This window comes from Macrotis lagotis, chromosome 1 (genome assembly GCF_037893015.1).
Source record: "Macrotis lagotis isolate mMagLag1 chromosome 1, bilby.v1.9.chrom.fasta, whole genome shotgun sequence".
Classification (NCBI taxonomy): Eukaryota; Metazoa; Chordata; class Mammalia; order Peramelemorphia; family Peramelidae; genus Macrotis; species Macrotis lagotis.
The window spans coordinates 827,607,088-827,632,728 of NC_133658.1; the positions used below are offsets into that span (position 1 = coordinate 827,607,088).

At 41.7% G+C, this 25,641-nt stretch overlaps 1 long non-coding RNA gene across 1 annotated transcript; it reads left to right on the plus strand.

The window, feature by feature from the left end:
- Positions 1–20,694: 20,694 nt before the first annotated feature.
- On the plus strand, positions 20,695–25,196 carry LOC141508509 (uncharacterized). The gene is made up of 2 exons (XR_012474450.1): positions 20,695–21,257; positions 24,936–25,196. It is a non-coding gene; the product is annotated as an uncharacterized LOC141508509 (long non-coding RNA).
- Positions 25,197–25,641: the final 445 nt, after the last annotated feature.

Genomic DNA, 25,641 nt, shown 5'->3' on the forward strand with positions numbered 1-25,641 from the left:
AGAAGTTAAATGGCTTGTCTAGGATGTGTGAACCTAGAGCTAATAAGTATTAAGGTCAATATTTGAACTCAGATCTTCCAGATTCCAGGACCAGTACTCTGGCCATTTAGAAGCCCCCTAGCAGGGTAACTAGAGACTGGTTGATTTGAACGGCATTCTAAGTATATTCCTCCTATTTAAGATTGCGGCAAAGATATTCTTGTGGGCAAGAAAGTGAGATATGGACTGGATGCATATCATCATACAGCCAGGCCAAAGAATAGCTATTATTAGGGTCATTGCCATCTTGAAGGGAGGTTTTCTGAGGAGTGTCCCTAAAATGTGTTTTAATCTCTGTGATATTTAACTTTAAAAATATTAATGATGAAGTATTAGATTGAATGTTTATCAAAAGTCAATAGACAATTGATTCCTTTCTCTATAGAAATAGAGGCTACACAGAGGCTAGAAGCCCTAGTAAGATGTAGACCCATACCTCACACCCTATATCAAAATAAGGTCAAAATGGTTATAAGCTTCAGACATAAAGGATGATACCATAGACTAATGAACAGATCAAGCAATAGTCTATCTTTCTGATCTATGAAAAGAAGAGAAATTTATGACCAAAGAAGAAAAGAGTGAATTACAAAATTGATAAATGGTTAAAGGATATGAACAGGCAATTTTCAAATGAAGAAATTAAAGTTATATATAAAAGTATATGAAAAAATACTTCATTTAGATTAAATTTAGGATTAAAAGAGTTGAGAGAGAGAGAGAGAGAGGAGAGAGAGAGAGGTGATTATCCCCTTATACATCTGGTCACCTTATATCCACAGTTTGGGATTCAGTATTGGGGACCACATTTTAGGAAGGACATTGACCAGATGGATCAATGCAGATACCATGCAGAAGGCATCAAAAGAGAACTGAAGACCATTTGATATAAAAATTAATGTATGTAATGCAGTGGCATTCTCCTATAATCCCAGTTGTTGAGGAGCAAACTTGAACTCGGGGGTTCTAGACTGTATTATATTAAACAGACTGGGTCTCTGAATGGGGCCAACATATTGCCTGAGGAAGAGCAAACCAACTAACCAAGGACAGAAATGGAGCAAGTTGAAGCTTCTGGGCTGATCACCAATGGCATTAGGCCAATAAGTAACCATGTACTGCCAGCACACACAAGCTAGGAAGACCAGATCAGAGAGAGAGAGAGAGAGAGAGAGAGAGAGAGAGAGAGAGAGAGAGAATAAAATGAACTAGAGATTTTTATCTTGGAAAATAAAAGACTTGGAGGGAGTGAGATGACAGCCATCTTCCCTTATCCAAGTGGCTACTCTCTGATAGATGGTTTAGACTTGCTTTGTTTGGCCTTAAGGAGACAGGGCTGTGAGCAATAGTTGATGGTTGCAGACAGACCCCCTTTCAGTTCTATGCAATGAAAACCTTCCTAACACATCTCTGTCTTAATTCGGACAGACTGCTTTAAGGAGGAAGCGTGTTCCATTTCACCGAACAATATAGGATCATAGATTTAGAACTGGAAGGATCCTTAGACATCAACTACTTTCAATTCTTTCATTTTATAGATGAGAAACTGAGACTGAGAGACTTGAATGGAGTTGCGGAGTTTGTAAGTTTTGGGAGCAGGATTTGAATTTATTCTCTTGCACTCCAAGACAACTCTCTACCATACCTGTTTTCCAAAGGGAGGAGGGCTGATCATTCCTTGCTGGGGGGGGGGGGGGGGACTGTTTATGTTCAGATTGGATTATAAAGCCTCTAAAACCCCTTCTAACTGTTAGATTCTGTAATCACTTTGAAGAGTTGAGGAGGGAACGGAGGAAATAAGGAAATAGGACTACCCTTGAAATTTGAAAATGAAAGGCTGGAAAAACTGACTCGGAATTCAAAGGATTACGATCTGAATATATTTGTAGGTAGAGGGGAGGGAACTGATGAAAAAGGAAGAGGATGAAAGATCCTGGAGAAGGTGTTGGAAAGCGTGGCTTCAAGGGCATAGAAAGAAGGTTAAAGGTTGGCAAGAAGATGGATCACTTTCTCTGTGGGAAAAGAAGATGAGTGAAGATTGTGGGTCAAGGATATTGAGGAAGCAGACAAAGGATGGGTTTGATTTTCCTGGATTTGCCCAATGGAGACCCAAATATGTTTGAGTATAAGAGTAACCTAAACTCCTATTCAAACTTCGAATAGAAATACAAAGTCAGAGTGTTTTTTCACAGTCGAAGTCTGAGCAAATCTAATGCAAACTTTTAAACTCTCCAAGAAAAAGTAAATTGAGACTGCTATTAAAATATTATTCATAATTCCTTTTTTATTTTAATTTTATTTTTTCAATTACATGTTTTTCAACATTCATTTTTTGTAAGATTTTGAGTTCCACATTTTTCTCTCCCTTCTCTCCCCCTTCCCATGACAGTAAGTAATCTAATATAGATTATACATGTGCAATCATGTTAAACATATTTCCCTATTCATCATGTTGTGAAAGAAGAATTAGAAAAAAATGGGAAAAAAATAATTTTTTTTTGTTAGCTTTTTGTGACCTCGTTTGAGGTTTTCATAACACAGAACTGGAGTGATTTGCCCTTTCCTTCTTCAGCTCATTTTGAAGATGAGAAACCTAAGGCAAACAGTGACTTGCCTAGGGTTACACAATAGGCAAATGTTTGAGGTCGGACTTGAACTCAGAGCTTCCTGACTCTAGACCCAGAGTTCTAATCACTAAGCTGCCTAGTTGACCATGGTTTCTTTTAGACCTGGTTGATTTCCACGGGACCCTGGACCTAGTACTCATTGCTAATTTACATATTAGACTTTGAAGTTGGTCTGTAATTTAATAATTTCTTATGAAAAACAAATGCTGTAGCTACATTATGAGTTGCACATAGAATTGAGGAAGGGTCAACAAAAACCAGACTGAATCCCATTTGGAAAAATGAATAATGAACTTTCACTGATCCCATTGTAAAAGGTTCTAGGTCGCTAGCAGCAAAAGTCTCTAGTAACAATATTCTCTTGGTATTGGCATGTGGGTGTAAAAACTGGAACAGTGGCAGGAGAAATAGAATCATAAATAACCCTAAACACGATGAAAGAGTACATTGCAGTTAGTTAGATGGCACAAGCTATGGACTTGGAATTGGAAAGACCTGAGAATGAATCCTGCCTCAGGCAGTGACTAGGGTTCAGCTTCCTTTTCTGGGAAATGGAGTGTTGGAATGACAGACTCTAAGTTTCCTTCTAGTGTGGGCAGGCAGCTGAGAGTAAATGGATGTGCAAGAAATGGTCTAAATGAAATCAAAAAGAATACAATGTAAACTAGTTGTGTAACCAGAAAAAAATGGGAAACTTGAGATGAAGAACTCTTGAGGTTCCATGAGATTTTGGAGATACTTTAAGGAAAATAATAAAAACGACAACAGAGGAAGTTTTCCAATATTGGAGGTTGTTCATCTACAATGCATGGATCCAAAAACTCTAAAGGAGGAGAAGGTGGGTGAGGCCTGGGGAGTGCAGATGAGAAGACTTTCAATGTCCATAAAATACCCAGAACAATGAAATCATAGCTCCTTCAAAGTTTCAAAATAAGTTTTAGACAGCATAGTCATCCCAAGCATTTCCCTTAATGCCTGCCTACTCAGGTAACCAGTAAACAAATCAAACCAATATATATTGAAGGTTCTCTATTCCTTTAATCAAATAATTAAACATGTATTTAGAAAGCCTAAAGGTAAAAGCTGTAATATGCAAATTCATACACAAAATATATACATATTAATAATTATTAATTTTTATTAATGTCATAAATATTAATATTAATAAACATAAAGTATATAAGGCACATACATTCAAACAAGGAATATAAGACACATTTAGATTTACAGACATACAAGATATAAAGTGTATTGTTCTCCTTGAGGTTTTTTCACAAACTTCCAAATCCTCTTGGGTTTAAACATATTCAAAAGTAATCAAAGAGAGGTTGTGGGCTTAGTCTTCCCAGGACAAGGTCAGGTACATGTTTCCCTCAGGATCTGAAGTATATTGGGGACTTGGGGAGAGTCTTCTCAAAAACCATCAACTCTAGTCTCTACTGCAGTACATTTTCATCCAGGTTAACCCTCAGTAATTAAGGCCTCATTTGATCATGCCAGTTAACATCAATTATCTTTTACAGAGGGATATTTATTATGAAGATATAGTAAGAAAAGTTTCATTTTTCATGAGTGAGTGGGTAGTCTCACTATCCTACCCTCCCCCCAGTTCCTGAAAATAGCTTCCACTGCAGTCACCTTATTAAGTGCACTATCAAATCTATAGGCTAATATTTAGACCAATGAGTCCACACCTCTGCAACTTCTGGGCTGGGTTAAGTTTGTAATATTTAAGAGCTTGCCTACTACCTCTACCAAGCTTTGTCTTCCCTAAATCAAAGATCTGAACTATCTCCAAAATTCCTTCTCCTATAAGTAGAAAACGGGGTGGGGGGGGAGAAAAAGGGGAGAGAAGGAAAGGAAGAGGGAGAGTAAGAAAAAGAGAGACAGAGAGACAAAGAACAGAGGCTCATGTTTGTAAATTCCCCAGAGGGGATTATTGGGAATTCTCTTCTCACCCAGAAGCTCACACAGCATCGTCCTTCTCCCCAAACAGGATTCAGGCAGGAAAGGGAAATAACCCCATTGGTAAGCTAATGCCTTTTCAATGAACCCCAATTTTATCTTCACATTCAATCAATAGTCTGCCTCTTCACAACAATGGCTAACAGACTGGAACCAGTTATAGAATGCCTTTGCATGCTTCAGTCAGTAAGCTGAACCCTTCCATGACATGCCACAATGCCTTTCTGGTCCTCCTCTCTTCATTCATCTCCGGGCTACATTGTTATTTCTTTAGACTTTTTCTACTCTGATTGATTAGTTCCTCATAGAATTTCTATTTTAAGGTAGTGTGAAAAATGAAGAACTTTATTAATGGTAACACCAGCCATAGTTTCATTCTTCTTCAGGTTGCACTCCTTAACTTCATCTTTCTCTTCCATGCCCTGGTACCTCACGTTCCTCCTCCTAGCTTTTCAGTTTCCTTTTATGTGTTGACTTCTCTCATTAAAATATAAACTCCTTGAGGGTATGGACTGTTTTTCTTTATACTTGTGTTTTTATTCTCAGAACACAAGAATACCTAGAAGCTAGGAGAAGGGTAGATAGGGCACAGGACTTTGAGATAGGAAGCCTCAGTTCAAATTTGACCCTCAGAGTCTACTGAGACACTTAACCTCTCTGCTTTAGATTCCTCAACTGTAAAATACATAGAACGGTAACACCTACTTCACAGGATTGTTGTGAAGATCAAAAGAGATAATATCTATAAAACACTTTATATAGAATGAAATAATAGGCACTTAATAAATACTTCCCCTTTCCTCCCTAATTCCCCTCAAAAAACACTTAATAATGACTATTGATTTATTTGACTTCCAAACCAAGAAAAAAAATTAATAGGGAAGAAATGTGGTGCTTTGGGAAAAGAGATAAATTTGAGATCAGAATATATGAATTCAAATCCTGGCTCTACCACTCACTACCTGGGTGATGTAAGCAAGTTATTTAACTTTTCTGGGTTTGTTTACTCTATTGTAAAGCAAAGAGGTTGGATTGGATGGCCTCTAAGGTTCTTTTTTGTGTTTTGTTTTTGCAAGGCAATGGGGTTAAGTGACTTGCCCAAGGTCACACTTGAACTCAGGTCTTTCTAACTCCAGGGCCAGTGCTTTATCCACTGAGCCAACAAGCTGCCCCTTAAGGGTCTTAATAAGGGTCTTTCCCAGCCCAGCTATAGGATATGGTTTTGCCAAATAACCTTTAAATTCTGAAGAAATGTGAAAAATGAAGAACTTGATTAATTTTATAAACTGACTTCATCTAGCCTTCTAAGACTTGTGCAATATTTTACATAGATCATTTCATTGAATTCCCACAACAACCCAATGAGGTAAGTCCCATTTTATAGAAGAAAGGCTCAGAGAGGTTAAATTAGTTACCCATGATCCTACAGTTAATAAGTTAGAGGCAGAATTGAAGCCCAGATCTCCTTGACTCCAGCTCCCCTGGCTCCCTGAACCATTCTACCACAGTCTCTAAACTTTGAGTCTCCTTATATATCATAATAAACTTACAAATGGCACAATCTCATGTTTTTCTGCCTCTAAGGGATAGGATGAGTACTGACTAGGGAATGACTATTCAGGGATTTTCACACTAAAAGTTGCAAAATAACACTGCTAGGGATGAGTGAGAGCCAGGACTGAGATAAGTATCAGATGAGAGACTATCAGATGAGAGACTCAGGTAGGCAAGGGCACCAACCATATTCTAATCTATTGGAGCATTCATTCACAATGAAGGCCCACCTTTGGCAAACACTAACCCTTTTTGCCCCAGTTTTACTTTGATACCCTTCCCATTTTTGTTTACACATACCCAAAAATTCACATATAAGCAACAAACAATGTGCACCTTGGTTTTAAAAACTTAGGGTAATTAAATTAATAAACATTTTTTAAAAATTAAGTGAATTTAAATACTTTTGTGTAGAAAATTCTATGATACTTTTTGAGATACCTAGAAACATCTGGAATGTTAGAAAACTGGAGTAAGGAAGCATTCCCTAGACTAGTGGTCGGTGAGTTTTTTTTAATATTTTGATAATTGTTTTTCAAGGGTATCTACCGTAGATAGAGGATGGTCCTAAAGTCAGGAAAACTCATTTCCCTTGAGTTCAAGTTTGATCTCAAATACTTATTAGTCGATGACTAGTCACCTAATCTTTTTTGTCTCAGTTCTTCATCTGTAAAATGAACTGGAGAAGGAAATGGTAAACCATTTCATTATCTTTGCCAAGAAAACCCCAAATTAGATTATGAAGAATCAGACATGACTGAAAAATGACTTTAAGATAAAAGGTTTTTTTTAATAGGTTTCCTTTGTAATCCTAGCATTTTGTTTTCTAGAAATCAAAAACATCATTCTGAAAAGAGATTCATAGCTTCATCAGACTATGGAAGAGGCCCAGGACAAAAAAAAAGGGGGGAGCGGTTAAGAACCTCTAGAGCAGATAAATTATCCAAGGGAACTAGAGAAAATAAAATTTTGTAAAAATGAGAAAATCATCTGTTTCACCTTGGGAGGAAAAAAAAAAAACCTCAGAAAGTCAGAAACAACCCAGGAGTCAAAGCCCAGGACCCTGCTGTGGATGAAAAGAATGGAACTTAAAAAACAGGGAATAAAGGCCCTTTTACTGCTGCTGCGTATCTTAAAACTCGGTCCTATAATTCCTCATCTGTCTATTCTCCTAACTTTGTCAGCATGGGTACATCTTGAAATGCCAGTGTGGTTAATGAATTTGAACAAAACTCTGGTTTGTGATAGTCCAAACAAATGCTATAATGAAGCTTGGGGGGTCAGCATTGTGTTGGATCAACCAGATGCAACATTTCTTACTATAGGACAGGAAGTTAGGAGCATAAGCAGCCATTATAAAACAATGAAGTGGAACCTTACCTGCCTGCCTCACAGGCTTATTGGGAACATTCAGTGAGATGGCGTGTGGAGACAACCTAAGATGTATTAATTACTTTGCAATCTATAAGACCTTGTTCATTCAGTGTTGATTTGTTTAGGTTTTCTCAACATATTTCAAAAAGCTGGTACACAACCTCTCTCCCTTCCCCCCAATCTCTTCCAAAGAGAGAAAGATTATTTCAAATTCCTACATCTTTTTTGTTTTTTTAAAGTTTTTTCAAATTGTAGTTGGTGGCCTTAAAGGTCCTTAGAAAATAGTATATTAAATGATAAAAAGCATTTAAAATTTGGGGCATCTATTTTTTTTAACCAAGAACTATATTTGGAGATAAAAGTGTCAGTTGTTGAGGAGCTTAATCAACAACAAAATCTAAAGACTAGTGACAGTGTTAGACCAGGGATAGGTCTTACTTGCATTACCCAGATTTGATCAGATCCTTCGATGTGGAGAAAATTTCAAGGGGGAAAGTCCCCAGGTCTTAGAGCTGATCATATTATAAACCTCATGGGAATTAAGGGATGCTGCTGACCAAGAGCCCCTGCCATATAAGCAGCTAGGGAAGAAAGTTTTCCTTTTTTCAAATTTAACAGAAGATTTTATGATGAAAAAAAATAGCTAATGCTTATATGGCATATTATATAGAGGCAAGTTCAATGGATAGAACAGATATCTATGGATAGTTCAATCCAACCTCAAAAATATACTAGCTGTGTGACCCTGGGCAAGTCCTTTAACCTTGTTTGCCTCAGTTTCCTCATCTGTAAAATAGGCTGGAGAAGGAAATGACAAACCATTCCAGTATTTCTGCCTAGAAAACCCCAAATGGGGTCATGAAGAATTGGACATGACTGCAACAATACATCACATCACTCTGTGCTTCCTTTCCAGTTATCTGATTTGATCTATTATCATCATCCCCATTTTATCAATGAAAAAACTGACATGGTTCCTAATATCCCTCTGACCCTTCCAGAAAGCATCTATTGAGGCACCTTCCCACCTTTTCTCAGAACTGGTGGATCCTTTTACTCCATGCTAGTTGCAATTGACCCCACTAGCCTCCATGGAAGAAAAAAAAAAAACGGAAAGATCTTGGCATGAGAATGCTAATCTGTATCTTCACCCTGAGTTTGACAATCATACTTACAAGCTAAGAAAACCTTCCATTAAAAGCCTTTGCCCATGTTGAGTCAAGCCTTTGCATTATCCCATACTTAAGGTAGGAAGGTTTCCAGTAGCTGCCTACTATTCTAAAACGAGTCTTTGGAGTGCATTCATCAAGAAATGGACCTGGAAGCTTATGAAAGAATACCCCAGGCCTTGCTTCCTCCACTAACTCTCTTGAAATGTTCTGTCTGAGCTGATAAGATTCAGTCCATGAATCGAGGCTTCCCAAGGCTTGCTGGTATGTCTCCCTTTGCCATATAGGTCTTCCAAAGTCCTTCTGAAATGGGAGACAGAGAATCTGACTTCAAAGCCCAGCTCCTCCACTAACCACCTGATGACCTGGGGCAAGCTACTTTGCTTCTCAGGATCTCAGTTTCCTTAGCTATAAAAATGAAGTGGGTAGATGAAAGAAAGACCAATATTTTATCTGTGTTGTTGTAGGATTGGGAGTCATAGGAAACTATTCCCTGAAGAATTAAAACTGAGAATCACTGAGCGAGTCATGGAGAGGTAAATGGTGGGTAGCAATACTTAGCAATAAGGGACCATGAAGAAGACTTGGAATACAGGTTGTCATCTAAGAAATGTAGGATTGGAAAACACAATGGGTTGGTCATCTCACCATCAAGAGACAGTAGAGAGGTAGCTAAGTGGTGCAGTGGATAGAGCACCGACTCTGGAGTCAGGAGGACCTGAGTTCAAATCCAGCCTCAGACACTTAATAATTACCTAGCTGTGACATTGGGCAAGTCACTTAACCCCTATTAACCCCCATTGCCTTACAAAAAGCAAAACAAAAAAAAAAGGAGTCAAAAAAAGTGATAGTACAGAAAGGCTTCAGTACATTGGATGATCTTATAGGAGGACACAGACAAGTCATCCATAATGGGAAACAGACTGTGAACTGCACAACTAATGGGAATATGCCAACTGGGATCCCCTCAGATTCAATAGAGAGGGGATGACCCCTGAAGTCTCTCCCATCTTTTGTTTTGGATTTGTCTTTCTATTGGTTCAATTACTCATTTTTTAAAAGATGGGACTGATACATAAAGATGCTTTGTTTTTTGACATATATGGGGGAAGGAAGGAAGGAAGGAAGGAAGGAAGGAAGGAAGGAAGGAAGGAAGGAAGGAAGGAAAGAAGGGAGGGAGGGAGAAAATGTTTATTAAGTGACCCCTATATTACAGGCACTGTGCTAAGTGCTTTATAAATATTATTTCATTTAATTAACACAACTCCGGGAGATAGTTACCATTATTATCCATATTTCACAAAACTAAGTTAGCTCAAAGTTTAGTGACTTACACAGTTAATAAATGAGGTTAGATTTGAACTCAGTTCTTGTTGACTCCAGGGCCAGAATTCTTTTTTTTTCCAGGGTTTTTTTTTGCAAGGCAAATGGGGTTAAGTGACTTGCCCAAGGCCACACAGCTAGGTAATTATTAAGTGTCTGAGACCGGATTTGAACCCAGGTACTCCTGACTCCAAGGCCAGTGCTTTATCCACTATGCCACCTAGCCGCCCCCAGGGCCAGAATTCTAACCACTTGTGCCAAATACCTGCCTCTAGTGCTACATGGCTCCTTCCTCTCCTCCTAAATCTTAACCTGCTCTCTCCCCAATAAAGGGGTATCTGGCACAGTGTTTGACATATATTGCTTAATAAAAGACCTTATAATTATCTCAAAAGATATAATATTTGTAAATTACAAATTCCTGTACACATCCACAGTCCTTCTTTGTGCATGATGGAGTCTGCAGCTTAGATTCCTTCTGTCATCTGGAAATATGTTAAAAAGTCTGAAAAAAAAAGTCTGCTTTGTTGAGTTCTTCCATTTCCATCCATCTACTCAGCCTTCTAATATTGGTTTCTCTTGTGACCTCATTGCTCTCTCAACATCATTATCTCATGTCCTTGTAGCTTACCATAGCTCCAGCTCACAAAGGATTTGACTGAGTCCAATGGCAGTGCTGATTTGGTATCTTGAATAATCCTGACACAATTTGGCTTCAGTTATCATTGGGCTAGATTCCATTTTTCTTTTTTTTTCAGTTAATAATATTTTCCTCCAAATTACATGCAAAGATAATTTTCAACATTCATTTTTGTAAGATTTTGAATTCCATATGCCCAAAAGGTACATACCCTTTGATCCAGCAATACTACTACTGGGTCTATACCCTGAAGAGATCATGAAAGGGTAAAAAGGGTAAAAAGAGTAAAAAGGGTAAAAGGGTAAAAGGGTAAAAAGGGTAAAAACATCATTTGCACAAAAATATTCATAGCAGCCCTGTTTGTGGTGGCAAAGAATTGGAAATTGAGTGAATGTCCAACAACTGGGGAATGACTGAATAAATTGTGGTTTATGTATGTTATGGAACATTATTGTTCTATTAGAAACCAAGAGGGATGGGATTTCAGAGAAGCCTGGAAAGACTTGCAAGAACTGATGATGAATGAGATGAGCATAACCAGAAGAACATTGTACATACTAACAGCAATATGGGGTGATGATCAGTCTTAATGGACTTGCTCATTCCATCAATGCAATAATCAGGGACAATTTTAGAGCATCTGTGACAGAGAATACCATCTGTACCCAGAGAAAGAACTCAAAGAGTATCTGATGTACTACATAATTTTGCTATCTCTAATATATCTAATATTTTATTTTGCTATCTCTAATATTTTATTTTCTCCTCAAGGATCTAATTTCTCTTCCAATGCATTCAATTTCAATCAATATATAGCATGAAAATAATGTAAAGATTATCAGAACGCCTTCTGTGGAGGATTGGGGGGGCAGGGAAGGGAGGGTGGGGGGAAAATTGTAAAATTCAAAACCTTACAGAAAATGATCGGTGGAAACTACTATTGTATGTAATTGGAAAACAAAATATTAATAAAAATAGATTTTGAATTCCAAATTCTTCTCCCTCCTTCCCTTCACCAAGACAACAAACAATATGATATAGGTTATATGTGCACTATCATGTTATACATATTTCCATATTAGTTGTGAAAGAAGAATCAGAACAAAAGGGGAAAAAAAATCATGAGAAACAAAAGAAAACCAAATTAGTGTGCTTTGGTCTGCAGTCAGAATCCATAGTTCCTTCTCTGAGTGTGGATGGCATTTTCCATCACTAATCTTTTGAAGTCCACATTTCTTATTGTGTTTGCCCTAACTCCTAACTCTTACTTAGTTAATTAAACTGAGAAAATAGATAATAGGAATATCTTGAGTTCTATCTACCCAAGCCCCTGCTTACCTCCCCTGCTAAAATCCAGATTTTATAAATGTACATATCTAGAGGTTTTTTTTGTGTTTTTTTTTTTTTTTAGGTTTTTGCAAGGCAAATGGGGTTAAGTGGCTTGCCCAAGGCCACACAGCTAGGTAATTATTAAGTGTCTGAGACCAGATTTGAACCCAGGTACTCCTGACTCCAGGGCCAGTGCTTCATCCACTATGCCACCTAGCCACCCCTAGAGGTTTCTTTCAAAAGTCACATGAGATTTTACTAGCCGAGATGTAAACCAGATAATATCTACCTGATACCTAAGACATTTTTTTTTTGGTCAAAAAGGAAAAAAGGTCATTGGATAATGTATCTTACTAGCTTCCTCCCTTCCTCTCTCTCTCTTCCTTCCTTCCTTTCTTCTTCCTCCCTTCTTTCCTTCCTTTCAGTACACCATAGAAGAAATCATCTTCACGTACCAATCCTGGCTTTTTAAAAATGGCTAAGGTGCCCAAGAAAAAGGGCACCAAGAGTCCTGGGATCTATCTAAACACATTGGGGAAAAGAACATAAGAATTCAAGTTAGAATTATTACATTAATAATATTTTTTAGCATTCAGGAAATGAAATGAAAACCCCCCAAATGACAAAAGAGCCCAGTAACTCTCTGAAAGGCTTTTGATCCAATTTATAATTGATTATGCAATGTTATCCCATGGATGTTGTTATACTCATGAAGATGAGTCTTCCTGATTCCAAGTCCAATGCAATCCCAGTTGGTGATGAGTTTCAACCTAGAAGTGCCCGCTCTTAGGGAGACAGGCACATGTTAAAAAGGACAAGCACTGATAAGCTGAAATTCAACAAAGGAATAGCATATTATATCAACCCAGTTCTTTTGACCAAACCTCTGGTTTCATTGGTATACAAAATTGCAGATAAAGACATTCCCTCCATCTTATGAAGCTCTAAACCGCTCTAAAATTAATAGAGGGCTCCCTGTCTTGCAGAGAGCCTTGCTAAGGATCACAAAGCTAGCACACATTCAGATCTTCCTGATCCCAAAGCTCTCTATCATTATACCACCCTGCCTAATTGTTTGCCACATTAACTTTATATACAAGCAAAGTCATAAATGCATATTGTGGGGCAGGAGGAGACATAGAAGTTCTGAAGCTAAACAGAAAAAGTCTAAGGAGATTTCATGAAGATGAGTTCAAATCCAGCCTCAAATACTTACTAGCTGTGTGACCCCTGAACAAGTCATTTCACCCTATTTCCTCAGTTTCCTCATCTATGAAATGAGTTGGAGAAGGAAATGGCAAACCACTGCAATATTTGTCCCAAGAAAATCCCAGATGGTGTCACCAAGAGTCAAACATGACTGAAACAACATATGTACATTGCCTGGGATCAACACATTTCCTCACTTCCCAATAGCTAGGAAAAACATGCTGGAGGAAGTGGGAAATGGGAGAATTTTCTAGAATAAAACAAGAGGAACGGGTGGAGTGAAGTAAGTGAGCTAACATTTTAAGAATATTTTAGTCCAGAAAAAAGTAATCTTTTGTCAAGTTATTGCTTTGGTATCATTGTCCATTGCAATGGAAAAGGTAGGGAAGGGAGTAGAAGGTGCTCTGGCCTCATCATACATCATCACCTGAGTTGGTAATGAGACAAATAGGTCGATGTGTAGAGTGTGCTTTGCAACTGAGTTGATACATGTCATTGGAACAGATGAGTCCATAGAGAAGATGGTGTTACCTGAGGTCCTTGGAAACAAGAACTGGAAAGCAATGATAACAAAGACAGGAATCAGGTAGAGAAACCTTAGTTTGATCCTGGATGTTGGAAAAATAAAGTGCTTGACATTATAGCAAGTAGGTTTGAATCCCATCTCAGATACTAGTTGTGGGACCCTGGGCAAATCCCTCTTGTTCCATTGTTTTCTTATCTGTAAAAGGAGGGGGTTGGACCAGGCTGGATGGAACATACCTCTAACATTAGGGGGTCCCCTCCTCAGGATTTCTGAGCTATAATGGGCTAAACCAATAAGGTATCTGCATTTCAGCATTGAAGTAGTCAACATTTAGGAGAGAAGAGGTACCAAATTGTCCAAGAAAGGGTAAACTGGCCCAGGGTGGAAATCAAATAGGTTAAACTCCCATGCTCAGTGGGCTAGGGCCCAAGGGTAACCCCTACATTTCTATCCCAGGAGAATAGTCTTCAAAATAAAATCCAATAAATAGAATGGCTTTGATCATCTTTAAGGTCTCCTCTAGCTCTCAATCTATGATTTTACTCTATCCCCTACCTGCCCCATACCTAGACCTATCCAAATCCATATATCTACATACAAATGAATGTCAGGAATTCTGGTGGAGGGAGGTTTGTCAGCGAACAGGAGTTAGATTTCTGAGGTCGCCTCAAATGTCTCCTATTCTTATCCTTTGTCTCAGGGAAAGTTTGAAAGGGAAATCATTCCCCCAAGAGGCAGAACCAAGGGTATTGATTAGAGAGAAAGTCAGATCTGAAAGAAGGAGCTAATAAAGAGGGTGAAGGTCAGCCTACAGGGAATAACTCCTTTTACCACCTCTCCCTTCTCCATTATGAAGATGAATGTAGGGAAAGGTTTCTCTCTTCCTAAATATCTCCTTCACTGGTCTTCCCCAATATCTCTGAATATCTGGCTCAAGAAAGGTTCTCTTAAGACATAAAAATGACTTTGTTAAAAGGGGGTGACTGATTCATTCTACAAAACCTATTGTCATCTCATCTCAGATTTGTTTATCAGAGTAGCAACAACCTAGTACCTATGAACCAGGGGAACTGTGCTCAAAAGAGGGTGAGAAAAAGCAGGTTCAATTTTATAAATCTAAACCAAATCATATTTTCAGATTCCCTACCCAGCCTCCCTGAAAGATGTGTGTGTTGTCCAAACCAAAGCAAGCTCTGATGCAGGCAAATCTCCAGTCTGTTCAGAGCTTGAAGCCTGAGATTTGTATTCCTGTTGCATCCTGTTGGAGCAGAAAGGAAAGTTATCAGCCCCAGACAGCCAGTTTTCAGTCTCAAGGCAGACAACAGCAGACAGCCTAGGCATGTCCGAGATATTAGACAAAAAGAGACCCTCCCTCCTTGAATCCTTCTCCCCTTTCTTCTCCCCTATCAAAGGCTTGCCTTTTCCCTCTCTCGGTATGAGACAAAAGCTGATCATTCATTTTATGAGAAGTGAAAGGGGAAAAAATTTGCTTTTAAAGTTCTGAATGTAGTAAAAAAAAAAAAGCAATTTTTAAAAAATCTGCTGGGGGCAGCTAGATGGAACAATGAATAGAATACCTGCCCTAAAGAAAGGAAGACCTGAGTGCAAATCCAACCTCAGATACTTGATACTAGCTGTGTGACCTTGGGCAAGTCACTTAACTCCGATTCCCTCACACACAAAAAATAAAAATAAAAATCCTGCTATAATAGATGCAAAATAGTCCATTCTAAGTTGTGTGAGAGAGCGTGTGTTTTCTTTTTGGCCATAGACCAAGTAGTAGCTTTGAGAAGCCCTGGGAGAGGAAACACTGCCCCCTCCCAGAGGAGCCCCATTGTACAATTAGTAGCTCACAACTCATAGGGGCCACAGGGCTAAGTGGTACAAGGGGAAAAAGCAGCTGCTCAGAGAAGTAGAAAACATAGGGGTGAAGAAGGAAGAAGGGGTTGGGGACCTAGAGAGCCGAAATTTCCTGGTCAAAGTGGATTCCCAGAGCTCATCAACCTATTAGATGATATAATGAGAACTTGTCACCCAGGACTTTTCTCAATTGTAAGGAGGAAGGACCTGGGGCAAAACTGCTGCTCCCCCCAAATTAGAAGGATGCCAAAAAGCTTTATCAGATATGAAAAAAGCATGTCTTAAAGAGAAAAAACAAGCCTCATGTGTTTTAAAGAATATTTATTTTATTTCCATTAAAAATTGTTTTTTAGGGGCAGCTAGGTGGCGTAGTGGATAAGAGCACTGGCCCTGGAGTCAGGAGGACCTGAGTTCAAATCCAGTCTCAGACACTTCATAATGACCTAGCTGTGTGGCCTTGGGCAAGCCTCTTAACCCCATTTGCCTTGCAAAAACCTAAAAAAAAATTAAAAAATTAATTGTTTTTTTATATCTAGAATTTTTTTTAAAGCAAACCTTTTTTTTTGCAGGTTGTATTTTATTTTTTTCCCATTACATGTAAAGATAGTTTTCAATCTCCTTTTTAAAATAAGATTTTGAGTTAAAGGCTATTTTAAATGAAGACTGCAATCCAGTCTATTTGGCTTATAGAGCCATTGAAGGGCAAAGGGAGAGAGGATTCTGATCCTTCAGGGGCTTAAAGACTGTGGGGGGTAAATGGACAAAAGCAAATCCTCCTGCCCTCCACAGAAGGGGGTGCAGGGAACCCAGGCATGTCCACTGGTTAAATATAATAGCCTTGACAGCCCCAGACAGCTCTTGCTCCCAGGCTTCTTCTCTGGCAGTGCCTGGGAAGTCTCTCAAACCACAATCAGCTGAGTGATGTTGTGTCCAACTCAACAGTTAAAAATCACTGCACCAGGGTTTTCTCTTTCTGGCTTTGCTTCCAGCATAGAAACACAAAACAGCAGCAAATGAGAATTGATGGAGTAAGGAAGGCTCCCAGTCTCTTTAAAGGAGTTGATAAAGGAGATGGGAAGCATCAAGCAGAGAGGAGATAAAGCATCAGATTCACTTGATTACCACTCTCCCCTTCCAGTTCTCCCTTAGATTCTGATCAACTGATCCTGGATTGGGCCAAACCCGGTAAACTGTGCCACCTGGTGGAATTCCACAAGATAATCGGATGTTTTAATAACAATAGGCTCCAGCAGGGTGAAGGGTCATGGAATGGTCTTTGGTCTCAAATAGAGAATTGTGGGCTTGGAACAGATATCCTGGTTTGAGTTTTTGAGGCTAGGCCTGTGTGGCCCCAGATGGCAGCACCAGACAGGATGGGTAGAAGATACAGAGAGGCAGGTTTTGTTGCCATGTGGGGGAGGGGGAACTCTCAAACAGCTGTCCAAAAGTAGAATGGGCTCCTTTGTAGGAAGTGGCACCGGATGTGGAGTCAGATTCCAGGGTTCAAATTCGGACTATGTTGCTGTGTGAATAGGAGCCGTAGTTAAGAAGACTTGAGTTCATATTCAACCTCCAACATTTGAAACTTGGACGATTTAATTGTCTGCCTCATCTATAAAATGGGGTTGGTTACACCTACCCCTTAGGGTTGTTGGGAGAAAAAGCTAATATTTATGAAGCAATTTGCAAATTACAAAATGCTATATGTGAAGCTGTCTTCATCATTATACTTATCATCATCACTATCACATCATCACCATCATCATCATCATCATCATTCTTCATCTATAAAATGAAGAGGTTGGATTAGACAGTCTCTAAGATTTCTTCCATCTCTAAATCTATGATTCTATGAACCTTCTCAAAGATTTAATAAGCATGTGATAGAGAGGGAATGGGACAGCCAGGTGGCACAATAGATGGGGACTCTGACCCTGAATTCAGGAGGACCTGAGTTCAAATACAGCCTCAGACATTTACTAGCTGTGTGACCCTAGACAAGTCACTTTACTCTGCCTCAGTTTCCTCACCTGTAAAATGAGCTGGAGAAGGATATGGCAAATCACTTTGCCAAGAAAACTCTAAATGGGGTCTTAGGGAGTTAGAAATAATAGCAAACAAAAGAAGAGAATGGACAGGACAACAGGAAGTCATCAGAAAGACTTTTAATAACTCAGACATTTAATAACCCTGTGAACCAAGTCGTCACTTAACCTCACTGACTCAGTTTCCTTATCTTTAAAATGGAGATAATAATATGAGTAGTAGCATTGTTGATGCTAAAATGAGATAATGAATGTAAAGATAGTTAAAAGTCTTAGAAGGGTTTTATAACTGTTATTATTGATGTCGTTATTGTTTACATCCACGTTATACTCAATGGCCTCAACAACTATTATGTTGTTGTTCAGTCATGCCCAAAACTAGGGGATTTCTTGGCAAAGTTACTGGAGTGGTTTACCACTTCCTCCTCCCGCTCATTTTACAAAAGGCAAACAGAATTAAGTGACTTGTCTCTGGGTCACACAACAATTAAGTGTCTGAGGCTGGATTTGAACTCTGATCTTTCTAATTCCAAACTTGAGTCACTTAGAGGAGATTAGCTGTTCTCTAATGTTCCTTCTAACTCTAAATCCTTTCATCCTCTAAAGCACACTTTTGTTGTATTGGGAAAGAACTTTGGGTTTGAAGGCAGAAGCCATGGGTTCAAGTCCCAGCCCTGTCACTTGCTACTTATGTGACCTTAAACAAATTAAGAATTTCTGTCACCTTGGTTTATCTTTAAAATGAGAAGACTGAACTACACTCTGAATTCTAAATCAATACATATTTAATAGAACTCACTTCCTTAACTTGGGCTTGCTTGTTTTTGCCAGAAATCCACTTTAGTTCCCAATAGAAGCTGCTCTCAAAGGTCTAATTATTAGTATCTAATATGCTGCCTTTTCACCTTTCTCTTTCCCAACATCTCAAAGTGCTCCCTAAAGAAGCTAGGAATGCAATCAATTGAAAAAAATCTCAGAGCTATCTGTTTTTTCCCTTCCCCTTCCCAACACCATGGGCACAAATTTCTGCAATTCATAAGGACATCTGCCCAAAGCAAGGACCAGCTAGGTGGCACAGTGGATAGAGCACCAGCCCTGGAGTCAGAAGGACCTGAGTTCCAATTTGACCTCAGACACCGGACACTAGCTGTAGGACCCTGGGCAAGTTACTTAATACGGGTTGTTAATATCAAAAAAACAACAAAACACCAACCAAAAAAAAAAAAAGACCAAGATCATTGATTTTAAACCAGAAAGAGACTTTAGAGATCATTCAATTCCCCCCCCCCTTTTTTTTTTTGCAGTTGGGGAACTGAGCCCCAGAGAGGATAAGTGATTATTGTCCAAAGTCACACAAACAATTTGTTACTCAGGTCCTCAGACCCCAAAGCTCCCTTCCAAGAATGGTACTTCTCTCCTAATCAAGCAAGCAATCAAGCAACACACTTGCTGAGCTCTTATCATTAAGGCTTTCTCTTCAAGAAGATGGCTTTGGAAATTTTCAGGGATGTTATTTTTATGAACTAGTTTCAGTATAAAGACAATCCACCTTTTTGGCAGAATGCCACTGGGATCACACCACCTTGAGATCACATCTGAACAGCAACACCCCATTGATTCCTCTCCATAGAAAGTACCTAGGTAATGCTCAAAAGAGGTTTTTGATCAAGTAGAATAAAGGCAGCATTTCCAGGGATATAAGGAGGAGTGCTGAAGTGCATAGGTTGTACAGTGAATAGTACACTGAACCTAGAGTCAGAAAGATCTGAGTTCAAATCCAGTCTCAGACCCTCACTAGCTGTGTGACCCTGGGCAAGTCAATTAATCCTGTTTGCCTCAGTTTCCTCATCTGTAAAGGCAATGGCAAACCACTCCAGTAGCCTTGCCAAGAAAATCCCAAATGGGGTCACCAAGAGTCCCACATGCCTGAACAATGACAAAAAACCAATACTGAAGAATCAATACTAGGTGTGGTCTTTATTTCAGACCACTCACAGAATCAGTTCCCCAACTGGAAAGAACCCCAAAGCTTAGCCAACATAACCTGCTACCTAACACCTTCCACACTGTGAACCATTAGGCAATGTGAAGCTTCTCCGAAAAGGGGAAGCTCATTACCTCCCTGGACAGTCTCCCTTTTGTACAGCTGTAATTATTAGAGGGTGTTCTCCCCTTAATGAAAAGCAGGAATGTGCCCCACTACTCTTCATGTTCTGATAGGACTGGACTCTTTATATCCAAGGTATTCTTCCTAAATACCAGCTACTGGGAGAGAGAGAAAGAGACAGTGAGATAAAGTCAAAGACAGAGATAGAAAGTGACTTAGAAACATGAACATAGAAAAACAGAGACAAAGTCAGTCTGAGAGACAGAGAGGGTAAGGAGAGAAAGAGGCAGAAGCAGAGGCAGAGGCATAGAGAAAAAGACAGAGGCAGAGAGAGACAGACAGAAATAGAGATAGATAATGAGGCACCCACACTGAGTCTGAGACAGAAACAGAGGCAGACAGGGACACACACACACACACAAACAGAGAGAGAGAGAGAGAGAGAGAGAGAGAGAGAGAGAGAGAGAGAGACACAGAGACAGAGACAGAGACAGAGACAGAGACAGAGACAGAGACAGAGACAGAGACAAAGACAGAGAAAGAGGCAGACTCAGAGATAGAGGGAGATATGAAAAGGGAGAAAAATTTTATCACTACCCAATTGGAAATTTTCTATTTCTGGGCAGCCCGGGGCAGGATTTGCCCCAGGGTCTCAGACTGAGGAGCACACAAGAGATGGAAAGCATGTCCATATTAGAGAGGGCAAGAAGATGAAAGACTGGCACTGTGACTTATGGCTATGAGGGTGAACTACCATGTCTCGGGCTCCCAGGCCGGAAATCTGCATTACCAAGGAGCTCAAAGGCTCGGGATTCGGGAGGAGGGATTGCCAAAGCGGAAAGCTGCCGCGTCCAGGCTGGCTTCACCGGAGGGCACCTCGCTGCGGAAAGGGGGGTGAACTTTACATAAGCTGACGGGCACGGGGCTGGCCGGGGAGCTGCACATGCTCTTTCCCAAGGAAGCCAAGGGCTGTGGGTTCGTCGGTAGGAAGGGGGGGCGGGGAGGGGAGAGAGGAGGATCACTGCCACCTTACATAAGCCCAACGGGGAGAACAAGTCAAGGACAAAGCTCCTCTCTCCCCCTCTCCTTTGTGCACAGTTCTGGGCTCGGGCTTTGTGACGAAGCTGCCATAGGAACGCCTGGGAGTCACCCTGGGACAAAGGCATCACCAGCACGACCCCGCCTCCCCCTGCCTCCCCGGGAGGGCCACTTGGTACTTGGCAGCCCCGCTCCTGCCAGGGCCGGCTGAGGACTCGCGGCAAGCCGGCCTAGGGACGGGAGGGGCAGCGGAGCACTAGTGGGGCAGACCGGGGAGAGACGTGGGTTCCAGTCCCGCTCCTCCTAAGAGCCGCGCGCCCCTGAACAAGTCCCATAACCAAGCAGACCGCGTTTCTACAGCGCTTTAAACCAGGAAATGGGTAAACCTTGTGCCAACCCCCAGCCGCGGGGGAGCGTCACCCTCAGTTAGGGACCCGAGGAACCCCAGGAAGGTGGGTGTTAACAGTTATCCCCATTAGACAACTGAGGCTGACAGAGGTTGGCAGATGTGCTTAAGCCGACCCCCTCTCTGGACTAGGTGCCTGAGATCCTCTGCCTCTAGCTCTCTGACCCTCTGAGATCCTTTCCTGTTCTAGCTCTCTGACCCTCTGAGATCCTCTGTTCTACCTCTCTGACCCTCTGAGATCCTCTGTTCTAGCTCTCTGGACCTCTGAGATCCTTTCCTGTTCTACATTTCTGACCCTCTGAGATCCTTTCCCGTTCTAGCTCTCTGACCCTCTGAGATCCTTTCTGTTCTAGCTCCCTGACCCTCTGAGATCCTTTCTGTTCTAGCTCCCTGACCCTCTGAGATCATTTCCTGTTCTAGCTCCCTGACCCTCTGAGATCCTTTCTGTTCTCTCTCTGACCCTCTGAGATCCTTTCCTGTTCTAGCTCTCTGACCCTCTGAGATCCTTTCCATTCTAGCTCTCTGACCCTCTGAGATCCTTTCCATTCTAGCTCTCTGACCCTCTGAGATCCTTTCTGTTCTAGCTCCCTGACCCTCTGAAATCCTCTGTTCTAGCTCTCTGACCCCCTGAGATCCTTTCTGTTATAGCTCCCTGACCCTCTGAGATCCTTTCCGTTCTAGCTCCCTGACCCTCTGAGATCCTTTCTGTTCTAGCTCCCTGACCCTCTGAGATCCTTTCCTGTTCTAGCTCCCTGATCCTCTGAGATCCTTTCCTGTTCTAGTTCTCTGACCCTCTGAGATCCTTTGCTGTTCTAGCTGTCTGACCCCCTGAGATCCTCTGTTCTAGCTCTCTGACCCCCTGAGATACTCTGTTCTAGCTCTCTGACCCTCTGAGATCCTTTCCTGTTCTAGCTCTCTGACCCTCTGAGATCCCTTCTGTTCTAGCTCTCTGACCCTCTGAGATCCCTTCCATTCTAGCTCTCTGACCCTCTGAGATCCTTTCTGTTCTAGCTCCCTGACCCTCTGAGATCATTTCCTGTTCTAGCTCCCTGACCCTCTGAGATCATTTCCTGTTCTAGTTCCCTGACCCTCTGAGATCCTTTCTGTTCTCTCTCTGACCCTCTGAGATCCTTTCCATTCTAGCTCCCTGATCCTCTGAGATCCTTTCCTGTTCTAGCTGTCTGACCCTCTGAGATCCTTTCCTGTTCTAGCTCTCTAACCCTCTGAGATCCTTTCCATTCTGCTCTCTGACCCTCTGAGATCCTTTCTGTTCTAGCTCCCTGACCCTCTGAGATCCTTTCTGTTCTAGCTCCCTGACCCTCTGAGATCCTTTCCTGTTCTAGCTCCCTGACCCTCTGAGATCCTTTCTGTTCTCTCTCTCTGACCCTCTGAGATCCTTTCCATTCTAGCTCTCTGACCCTCTGAGATCCTTTGCTGTTCTATCTGTTTGACCCTCTGAGATCCTCTGTTCTAGCTCTCTGATCCCCTGAGATCCTCTGTTCTAGCTCTGACCCCCTGAGATCCTCTGTTCTAGCTCTCTGACCCTCTGAGATCCTCTGTTCTAGCTCTGACCCCCTGAGATCCTCTGTTCTAGCTCTGACCCCCTGAGATCCTCTGTTCTAGCTCTGACCCCCTGGGATCCTCTGTTCTCTCTCTGACCCTCTGAGATGCTCTGTTCTAGCTCTGACCCCCTGAGATCCTCTGTGTTCTCTCTGACCCTCTGAGATCCTCTGTTCTAGCTCCCTGACCCTCTGAGATCCTCTGTTCTAGCTCTGACCCCCTGAGATCCTCTGTGTTCTCTCTGACCCTCTGAGATCCTCTGTTCTAGCTCCCTGACCCTCTGAGATCCTTTCTGTTCTCTCTCTGACCCTCTGAGATCCTCTGTTCTAGCTCTGACCCCCTGAGATCCTCTGTTCTAGCTCTGACCCCCTGAGATCCTCTGTTCTCTCTCTGACCCTCTGAGATCCTCTGTTCTAGCTGTCTGACCCTCTGAGATCCTCTGTGTTCTCTCTGACCCTCTGAGATCCTCTGTTCTAGCTCTGACCCCCTGAGATCCTCTGTTCTAGCTCTGACCCCCTGAGATCCTCTGTTCTAGCTCTGACCCCCTGAGATCCTCTGTTCTAGCTCTGACCCCCTGAGATCCTCTGTTCTAGCTCTGACCCCCTGGGATCCTCTGTTCTAGCTCTGACCCCCTGAGATCCTCTGTGTTCTCTCTGACCCTCTGAGATCCTCTGTGTTCTCTCTGACCCTCTGAGATCCTCTGTTCTAGCTCTGACCCCCTGAGATCCTCTGTTCTAGCTCTGACCCCCTGAGATCCTCTGTTCTAGCTCTGACCCCCTGGGATCCTCTGTTCTAGCTCTGACCCCCTGAGATCCTCTGTGTTCTCTCTGACCCTCTGAGATCCTCTGTGTTCTCTCTGACCCTCTGAGATCCTCTGTTCTAGCTCTGACCCCCTGGGATCCTCTGTTCTCTCTCTGACCCTCTGAGATCCTCTGTTCTAGCTCTGACCCCCTGAGATCCTCTGTTCTAGCTCTGACCCCCTGAGATCCTCTGTTCTCTCTCTGACCCTCTGAGATCCTCTGTTCTAGCTGTCTGACCCTCTGAGATCCCTTCTGTTGTAGCTCTCGCATCCCAGGAAATCTTCCACCCCTTCCAAGAACGTTTGCTCGCGGGCTGGGTGCAGCAGCTGCCGGCGCCTCACTTCCGACTCTGACCTGGGGTTCCCCGGGAAGAAGGGGTTCCCCAAGCAGTAGCCAGAAGACCTCCTCCCGGGTCCTCCCGAACTGCCGTGGCCGCTGAGGGGAGGGCGTGTATCGCCGGGGCTGTCTGGGGAGCGGAGCCCCTGCTCCTAGCCCTGGGGGCGCCGGCTGTTTGGGCTGCGGGCTCCCCCGCCTCTCGCACCCCCACCCCGGAGCCCCATTACATCACTCCCCGTTATATAAGACCTTCAGCTTCCCCGCGGCGTTCTCCCGAAGGGAACGCGGCCGCCTGCCGGGGACAAGCCGCCTGTGCCGGGCTCCGTTCTTCCTCTCTAGCCGCCTCCATTTTAGGGAGCCCCGAAGGGGAACGCCAGCGCGAGCTAGTCTAGCCCCGCTCCCCCTCCCCAGCCCCCCAAAGGGGCTCTCCTGAAAGTGCTCCGGGGGTGCCAATCACCTCTGAGCACCTTCCCTTTCAGTGACTAAATCCTGCCGGCTCTTCATTCACCCCCTCAAGCCCAGGGCTTGACTTGGAGTCAGCAAGCCCCGAGTTCCAAATGCTGACTCCAAAATTAGTAGATGGCTGACCCCGCGGGGAGAACCCATTTCCTCCTCTGTAAAATGGGGACCCAGGCGGGGTAAGGCCCGAATGACATCCACCCAAAGCTCTAGATGAAAATCAATTAAAGTGAACTTACTGAATGGCAGACATTCCTTTCCCTATACTGAGGTATGTGCCAGTGTTTAAGGCAAGAAAGAGAATATATATGCATTTTATGGTGGGCTGAAAATTTTGAAAAAAAGTATAGATATTTTTATACTAATGGATGAGACATTTGCCTCTCTTTGTATTTAATAATCAGTCATTATTAGTGAAGGAGTTCTCAAATCAGGAGAGTCCATGGACTAAGCCATGGATTAGTGGATCGATTTCAGAATTTGGGGACTTGGATGGGGAAAAAAATGACCTTAATTTTCACTAATTTTTGGAATTTGGGGGTTAATCTTATATATTGTATTTTATGCAGTTAAGAACAGTATTCTGAAAAGGGGTCTAGAAACATGAAGACTGCTGCTGTCTTGGTCTCTCACTGATGGAATAACACCATTCATATCAGCCCCTCTCAGACAATGATGTGGAAATCGAAATATTCTCATGAGGATTATTTCAGGTCTACAGAGGCTGGCCAATTAAGTTGACTTAGTCACTAATCATCAAGATGCTGATTATTTCAGAATAACCTTTGAAATCTGGATACAAAGCTGTCCATAAAATGACTTCAACATTCGCTTGCATTGCTCACATTCTTGACAGGATGTTACAAGACATTTTGAGCAATGAATGGCATTTTAAAGAATCCCCTGGCACATTAAAATTGTCTGCATCTGTCTTATTTTGCCAAGGGAACATGTAGGATTTTCCCAGAAGACCTGTATCTCTACACTATCTACCTTATATAATGTCTTGAACATCATTAACCTTCTTTGGAGTCTGGAATACTTATGTAAACTCAGATGCTTACTAAGCTATGTGATCTTGGGCAAGTCATTTAACCCCCGTTTGTCTCAATTTTCTCATCTATAAAATGAGAATAATGAAAGCATCTTCCTCTCAAGGTTGTCATGAGAATCAAAAGAGATAATAATTGTAAAGTCCTTCCATAGTGTCCAATAAAAGTTATTATGGTATTTTTAATCAAATGGAAATGAATTTGTTTCAACAGTGAAGAGGGT